Source organism: Terrapene carolina, unplaced genomic scaffold (assembly GCF_002925995.2).
Source record: "Terrapene carolina triunguis isolate 2854851 unplaced genomic scaffold, T_m_triunguis-2.0 Scaffold24, whole genome shotgun sequence".
Classification (NCBI taxonomy): domain Eukaryota; kingdom Metazoa; phylum Chordata; order Testudines; family Emydidae; genus Terrapene; species Terrapene triunguis.
Window position 1 is genome coordinate 4,812,855 of NW_020664375.1, and position 8,622 is coordinate 4,821,476.

Consider the following 8,622-nt stretch of genomic DNA (forward strand, 5'->3'; position numbering starts at 1 on the left):
AGCGGGAGCAAAGCTGAGAGGCAGGAGTTGGCACCCAGCTGCCAGGATGTTGGGGGGTCATCCCTCCCCTGGCCGTGTTGAGCCGGGAGCTCTGGTGCTTCCCCACCCTGCAGGGCAGCCCCATGGTCCCAGGCCCCTCCTGCCCTCCTTGGAGCTGTGCACTGAGTGGTGAGTGGGAGCCAGCCTCAAAACCTCCCCACAGGCTCCTGGGAATCTCTTATCCCTGCCACCAAGGGTGCAGCAGGAGCAGGGATAAGGTATCCTCGGGGCCGATGCTAGAGCACACTGCACCGCAAGCCCTGGGGATGCTCGTCATTGCTCAGCTGCCAGGCTGGGGGTGTGAGAGTGTTTTTCGTCTGAAACCTACATTTTATGTCAAAATTCAAATACACTCTCACTGAACATGCCAATTTAAAAAATTAAGAATTGCAAAGTTTCATTTCAATAGTTTGACAGCCCTGAGGACTGATGTCCTGATTATCCTCAGAACCGGTGCACATGGGTATTTCCCTGCTATGTGACTCAGCCTAGAAGTGGAGAGCCCCGTTCTCAGATCAATGTATAAAGCCTCCTCACACTGCAGTCATTCTACTGAGACAGCCACCAGAGGAGCTACTTTTGCAGTTTCTGTACTCCTGTGCTCTTTATGGGCACCTGAGTCCCATCAATAGCACCCCCACAGTAGGAAACAGGATGGGCAGTAGAGTTTTCCACAGTGCAACACATTCATCGGGCTAGAATGTCAACATAGGGCGGGAGAGAGGGGAGGGGTGCTAGACACTCTGGGATAGGATTACTTTCAGGGCCGGCTCCAGGCACCAGTGTAGGAAGCAGGTGCTTGGGGCAGCCAATTCAAAAGGGCGGCACTCCGTCTGGTATTGGGGCAGCACGTCTGGGTCTTCGGCGGCAGGTCCGTCATTCCCTCCCTTCCTCTTTGAGCTGCCACCGAAGAGGAAGAGAGGGAGGACCTGCCGCCGAACTCCCGGCGAAGAAGCGGCGCGATTTAGCTGCCGCCGAAATGCCCCCCCTCGCTGCTTTTTTTTTTGCCACTTGTGGTGGCAGAAAAGCTGGAGCCAGCCCTGATTACTTTGACTCAGATCTGTGCACTGAAGTGTGGATACCAGAGCCTAGGTTTGAGCACTGGTCAGAAAATCCTTAACCTAGGGTTAAAACGGAGTGTAGATGCTCAAGCCCAGCGTTCTCTGATATGGGTCAGATGACTCAAGTCCCACTAACCCTAGGCTTACAGTGCTGTGTAGATATACAGTAACTTTTCAGCATTGCTGAAGTAGGGGGAAGTGGCTTATAAACGGCAGGATGTTTTAAGTACAACTCTACCTCAATATAACGCTGTCCTCGGGAGCCCAAAAATCTTACCGCGTTATATCAAACTTTCTTTGATCCACCGGAGTGCGCAGCCCCGCCCCTCCTGGAGCACTGCTTTACTGCGTTATATCCAAATTCATGTTATATCGGTCGCGTTATATCGAGGTAGCGGTGTATACACAAGTATTTTTTGCTAGAGCTGAAGTCACTCCACTCTCCTTCATAAGTAAGGCACCCAACTTGTTGTATTTGCTGGGAAGGAAATGGAATAAAATAGGAAGCCTGGAGCTCAATCCCGCATCCACTGAAAGGAATGAGACCACTGACTTCAGTGAGTGAAAGGTCAGACCCCTGCTGTAGGGAAAAGCAGATGAAACTCCAGGTATTCTGAGTCACTGCTAAGGTTGGGTTGAGCCCGTATTTATACCCGACTGGTTGAAAAGCAGATAGCTATAGCTGACATATGTATTTAACAACAAAAAGTATTCATTCTATAAGTGTATGTATTTTGATTGTCTGCTTCTATTCCAGTCTTTTGTTACTTGACATCTAAGATTGTAAACTCTTCAAAACAAAGCCTTGCACATTGTAGGAAAGGCTGGAATACAAATAAATCATCACTCAATCACATGCCGTACCCACACTTCTCTGCTGACCCCTGTCACCTTCTGCAGAAGTGAAGCTTTTTGAAGTTTCCGGCTGTGAACAAAAACTTCAAAAAAATGGAACTAACACAGGAATATCTTCACAAGTTTGGTTAGCTACACTAGCCATCGCTCTGAGAGGTGAGCGGCCTCCCTTCATCGCAACGGAATGTTAATTCTTAAATTCCATGACAATTAAAAGGCCAAATTTTTAAAAAAACAGTCCATCTATGCAAAAAATATACATTTTCAAGTGCAAGTAGCGTGATTTTACATATACATGAGTTATTTGGGCAAGCAAAGGAGCAGACCAAAATAGCTGTTTACCTATGAAAACTAGCATGCAATCACAATAGCTTCACAAGCAAAAGCAGGCATAAACTGCAAGAGCATTTTGGATGCTTAAATGGACCCTTTTCTTTATTCAACTTTCCCCTAAATATCAACACTGTTAAATTGCTTATCTAATGGTAATATGCCATTAACAGACAGCTGTTTTGTTGGAGAAGTTTGGGAATATATATAGGTAGAAACTGAGTAGAGCACCATTCCTCCTCATCATCTGGCCCCATGATGAGCTACTTGTACTTTCAGAACACGTGTAATGACAGTGAACAGGCCATTCTGTGCCTCAAGCCTTCCAAACCTTCGACAAGAACTAAAGAGAGAGAGAGAGAGAGCGCTTTTAAAACTCTAAAATGGACTGAAACAATTTATCCATTTAAAAACTCAGTATCTTAATTTTGCTTACTTGAAGTTCACCAGTGGCACGCACCCCCATCTGATACTGGGAGACCAGGCTCGGATAAATTAACCTGTCAGATTAAGTAAATCTCCAGGCAACCACTGTGAATTTCTCTTATAAGTAGTTGCACGGAGGCAGGAGTGCAGTTTTTATGCTTCCTGCTTATTAATTTTAGTTGTAGTAAGATACAAGTAAACAGAGCAGTAGTTTTATTGGAACAAATTGTTCATTTTTTCAGCTTGTGTATTATTAAAATTTAAAGACCTCCCTCTTGTAACTAACTGATTACCATGCTTTCAGAGAGTTCATATAGTCTTATCTTGATATGCGAGGAGTGACACTTGCCACCAGCACCAAAGGGATGCCATTATACAGCAATGTGTGAGAATTTCACCAGTATCAGAGATCCAGAGCATAGACAGTGTTCCCCCTTTTTCAGGCACCAGTCAAACCAAGCAAGTTGACAACTACTAAAAATGGACAAACAAGATTTTTATAAACAAATTCAAGAAGCAGAGCAATGTGCAGCAAGCATATTCTCTAAATCTACCCTCATTCCATTTGCTTTTGTTTGTGGGGTGTCCTAAGGCTATCTCCATTTCTTCCTACTTCACACCTCCTCCACTCACAGAGGTTCTTTTAACAGACCACACCCTTCTAGAAAAAGAGGACTAAATGTAACTTCCTTAGTTCTTCAGAGAATTGACATTGACCTACAAAAGACAAGACCTTCTCCTCAGTTGCTACAAGCCCGGGAAGAGGGAAAGGGAGAGGGGCGAGGAATCAAATGAAAGACCCGTCCAACCTCATTAAAAACAAAACCCTACAACAGTGATACTCAGAGGCTCGAGTGCTGCAAGTGGCTCTTGAATGTGTCTCCGGCTGCCCTTTACAGCACATGGTACTTAAACAATGTGTGATTTAATTATTAACCAAGCTAAGTTATTAACCAATCAGGATGCTTTCAGTATGTTATTAACCAAATAAAATAATACTACTTGGTCAGTCAAAAACTAAATATTTCCCATCATACTGTTTAAATATGAATATATAGTACTATAGTAAATGAAACAATGCATTCGCACTACTGTGGCTCTTTTGGGTAATGTGGATTGCTAATTGGCTCCTCAACCACTGAGGGTCTGTGTATCACTGCCCTACAACTAGGCTGCAAATGCATTTTTTAAGGAGGAATCGGGCTTAAATTTGTTTTTTTTTTAACTAAGTGGAAAGCAATGTTTATTATTTTACCTTATTGTTTCAGTGCCCCAAATGTCAATATAGGGGAAAGCAACAGCTAGACTACAGCAGCTTTTCAGTTGAAGGAAACCTCTGTCCTGTAAGACTGTTCAGAAGGTGCCCCCTGCTGGCAGCTAACATGTTTGAAGATTCTTTTTATACTTCATAAAAACTAGCGGGAAAGCAATGAGACAAAGCCTCCGTCCTTACCCATAATTTCATTCTTCGAAATAAGCACAGGTTCCAGCTGTTGGGAGTGAGAAAGGCCAAAGCTTCAAACTGCAGAGAAATTGGTATCACAAGCTCAGACCAGAGTGGATTTTTTTAACGACAGAACATGATAAGACATGTTCACATGGAACACTTTGCAACCCAGGCCTTGCATGTACCTGCATAACAGTGAATAATGTAGCACATCCTCCCCCAGCCCACTCTCCCAAAAAGTGTAACAGAAGTGTGTGGCAAGAGGATCAGTTAACCATATTCCATATCCACCAAACATATTTAGATATGTGAGCTGCTGGAGAAGCAATGCTAACATTGGACTAAACTGTTCATTTCAGTGATATAAATCAGCTCTCAAAACATTTTGGCTGCAGACTGAAAACAACATTGTCTGTGGACAAATTATTTTGTGTATAAAATGTGTGCCTGCCAGGAGAGGAGGGGGGAAGACTGAACATATGAACACACCTCTGAGTTCTGATGATAGTCACGTGCTCAATTGTACTTACCATGCACCTTTGACCACCTCAGCTGCACTGTGCCCCCCTCTGACAGAAATAAGAAGCTTCTAGGCATCTTCAAACAGCCACCATTTCGCAGAGAGGGGAAAAAACCAATCCTGCCAGAGAGGTGTTTCCTTCTTCCTATTAATCCCCCACCCACAACACATGGACTTTCCCTCCAAACTTACACTTGGGTAAAAGCCAGGTTGGGTAATATTAAAGTCCTGCAATAGCAGCAGGTTTAAAACCTCACCTCACAACAAGAACCAGAAAGGGTTTTGTACTGTACTCATCACTGTGCAATCTGAGTGCCTCACAAGTAAATGAAAGATTCAATCTTTCGTGTTTGGTTCTTTCTCCCTTACCTCTCCTTGGTGCTGAAGGGATGTTTTAAAATGCATTTCTTGCTGAGGGCAAGCACAGTGACAAGTCTTGTCTTTGTGAAGGCAGTGAAGCTCATGTTCCTCCTGATCTCCCCAATGAATGCACTTCCACAACTGTGCGCCAGTCCTGAAAAAAGCTGTGTCCCCAGCACTCATGATTCCCTCTTTTTGTGGGTGGCTTCCTTATTCATAAGGGGCACAGCTGTCTTAAAAGGTCTTGTTGACTGACAGCTGGGTTCCCAAGTAAGAGTCCCAAGCTCATGAAAACTTAGAAAATTAGGACCGTGACCGTGATCCATTATTAAATGGGCTGCAGTACAGAAACCAGAACTCCAGGGTGATGTGTTCTCTTCCACCGCTGCTGCTTACTAGGTGCACTGTTGCATTCTATGCTAGTTGGAGTTTTAAGGGCTTGTATGTTTATTCCCAGGCATAGGACATTGCAGCAATCCAACCTGGAGGTCACAAAGCCATAGATCACCATGGCCAGGATTGCAAATGTCCAAAGAGGGCACAGTTGAAAGAAAGTATTTCTGGAAGTCACTCTTATTTGGGTAGCTACATTCAGTGAATTAAGGACTGAAGAGATGTGCATTGTCTTGATCTGTGGCCTAGTTCTTCAATGACTGGTAGTGATATAGGGCTAGCTATTTCTTCAAAATGTCTCCCTTTCTCAAAAAGATCACCTCTGTCTAGCCCAGAGAAAAGGAAACTTTATTCCAACAGAAAGGGAAGATTCCTGAATCTGCACTACAGCTACCTCCAATGGAAGTGCACTCACTGGGAACTGCAGGTATGAAAAATCTTAACATGCAATAGCCTGTAAGATGAGAAGCTAAAGAGAAACCTTCACCCAGACCCTGGGAGATGTAGTGCCATAGAAGAGGTACACACACAGCCCTGTAGAAGATAGAACAACAGCTATCACAGACTGTAGGAGTTCTCACTAATCCTAGGAGTTCACTACCATCGACAGGCAAAGTACTGTATGTTTTGCAGTGCTGTTTATATACTATTCTTTTTTAATTCCTGCACATGTAAGGCAGGCACACATTTAAGAACGGTGCTTAAAAATTCCTTTTATACAGCCCCTTCTTCTAGAGCTTTCCCACTGACTCAACATTTAAAGATAGTTAGAACATTTCATACCCTCAATAAAGTTCAAACCCTGCCTTCTCCCCACTAAGATAACCCCATATCTGAAAAAATAAGTTGATTAATAAATAAATTTACAAGCGAAACATATGGAAGCAGCCTTTATTTGTAGTCAGCTACATGAAAACAATGTCTTACACTTCTATTCTTGCTCCTTTGATAGCTGACAATTTCTGCACACACAAACCCAGCCTTGTAACAAATCATGAACAACATGAAGTTTACTAACCTCCACCCAAACAAACTTAATATAATTTGTATGTAGCTCTTGTTTTTAGCTTCCTGAGAAGCTCCACAAGAAAGGATACTATTGAAGCTCACAGTTTTGACTATTAAGGTGATCAACGTGAAGTGCAAATGCTTGTGGTGCAATTTCAAAACCTCAGCTCAAGCTGGATATGTACTAGACAAAAATGTTTTGTATTTTTAAAAAAATGCTCTAATAGAGAAAAAATCTCTTCCATAAGAGTACTTTTCTTTTCACATGAGCATTGATTAAACCATGTTTCAAACTGAACCATCTTTTTTACAAAGAAAAAGCATCTTCTTAAATCCCCACTGCTTTCCAGGCAAGGGCATAGATAGTATTTATGATACCTCAATGTGATATCACACAATCAGAGCACATCAGAATCTAAATGAAGCTCATTAGTTTAAAATTTACAAGAACCACCTTTAACTGAAACACCCACTATGATATATATATTCCCTGGAACATATCTCATACATGACATTTTTGTTAACTTTATGGACAGTGCTTTACTGTAGTATTACCACCACACACACAAAATTTCTGTAGCCACATCAAAACTAGTTTAGTTTTCTTAACAGCGACAGCAGGCCTAAAGTCTGGATAATAAAAGCACCAATAAGCAGAACAATGTATATTCATATCATTACATCACAGAGTAAACAAATTAGCAGACTATGTGCTGGCAAAAACACCCTCAAAATCCATGTTGTAACCTTTTAAGATCATCATCATAATAGGAACAAAAGAATTGGGACTCTTGAAAAACAACTTCATGTACATGTCTTAAAATTCCTGTTGATTAAAAAACACAGGGCAAAGGTATTTGGAACATGGTACTTGTATGTGAAAAGCTGGTGCCCACGGGGCACAAAGCTCTGTTATGTCGACATTATTTTTCTGTGAATAGAGAGAAAGACAGACAACTTGGAGCTGAAAGAGAATACAAGGAACAGAATGCTATGCTGGCCTATAAAGAAAAAAAGTTAATGAGGCAGGAAAAGAAATAAAAATAAGCAAATAGACAACATTTAGGAAAGAGATGGAAATGCTGAAGGTTGTTGGACTCTATGAATCACTAAAGGCTCCTTCAAATGCAAATATTCTATGATTAAAAGAGAGATGCAGGGGAAAGGGAAAAGAAAATAACTGGACAACATTTAATTAATTTATACCTCATTCTTCTTACATTTGATTGTATTTCTACGGAAGGAGCGCTGTTAGTCTGGAAAGGGGAAGGTGGTAATAGCACTGGAGTCAGCCTGCTGCCCATTGCTAGGCAAATAACTACGTTCATGTGGAAGATATCTTTAAAATGTACAAGGCACTGTCGCTGATACTTTTTCCTTGTTTCAAGCTCTCTTTTAGATATAAAAGGCTTATTGTGCAGTTAAATTAGGAGAGATTCTTCAAAATGCTAGGGCATTTACAATAGTGTCCTGCTGCTGACACACAGATTTATTCATATTTGGAAAAAGCACACCTTTTAAAACAGAAAAAAAAGCCATGAAAAGAATATGGAAAGGAGGGCCATGCAAAATAATGTTTTAATTAATGTTGAGTTAACCATGGGGCATAGAAATGACTGTTTCCATTGGCTACATCAAAGCTGATCCTGACTTTTACCTCAGGGACATAAGAAATGACTGCATATGCAGCAAACTATTGCAGCCTTGCTTGAAACACAAGTGTGTCCCTATGGTTCAGTCCTCTTAAATTTCTCTGTCCCCAGATCCCAGCAATCTCTCAATGCCAAAGTTCAGACTGACACACCCAGAGAACTAAATACAATAGCGGTTTCAATGGAAGGCAGCTAGACTAGCCAGGGATGCATTTTAACATAGCTTTCCTCAGAAAGAACAGCAGTCAGCAGTAACTTCACTCCCCACCTCTGAATGGCAGTCAATCCTACAGCAGCTGTATCTACTCCTTGCAACAGCAATTTAACTGGTGCATTTCAACCACACTATGCAGCCTCTGAAACAGAACTGTGAAATCTACAAAGCAATCCAGCCCTATGCTCAGTCCACTGCACCAGGCTGCTGCTCCAGATATTCTGATTCCACAGTACTCATGTCATTCCGTTTTCATGTGTGTCCCTAGTATTACTCGAAGGAATGGAGGGGTTTTTTGTTGTTGGAATAGTATGCTG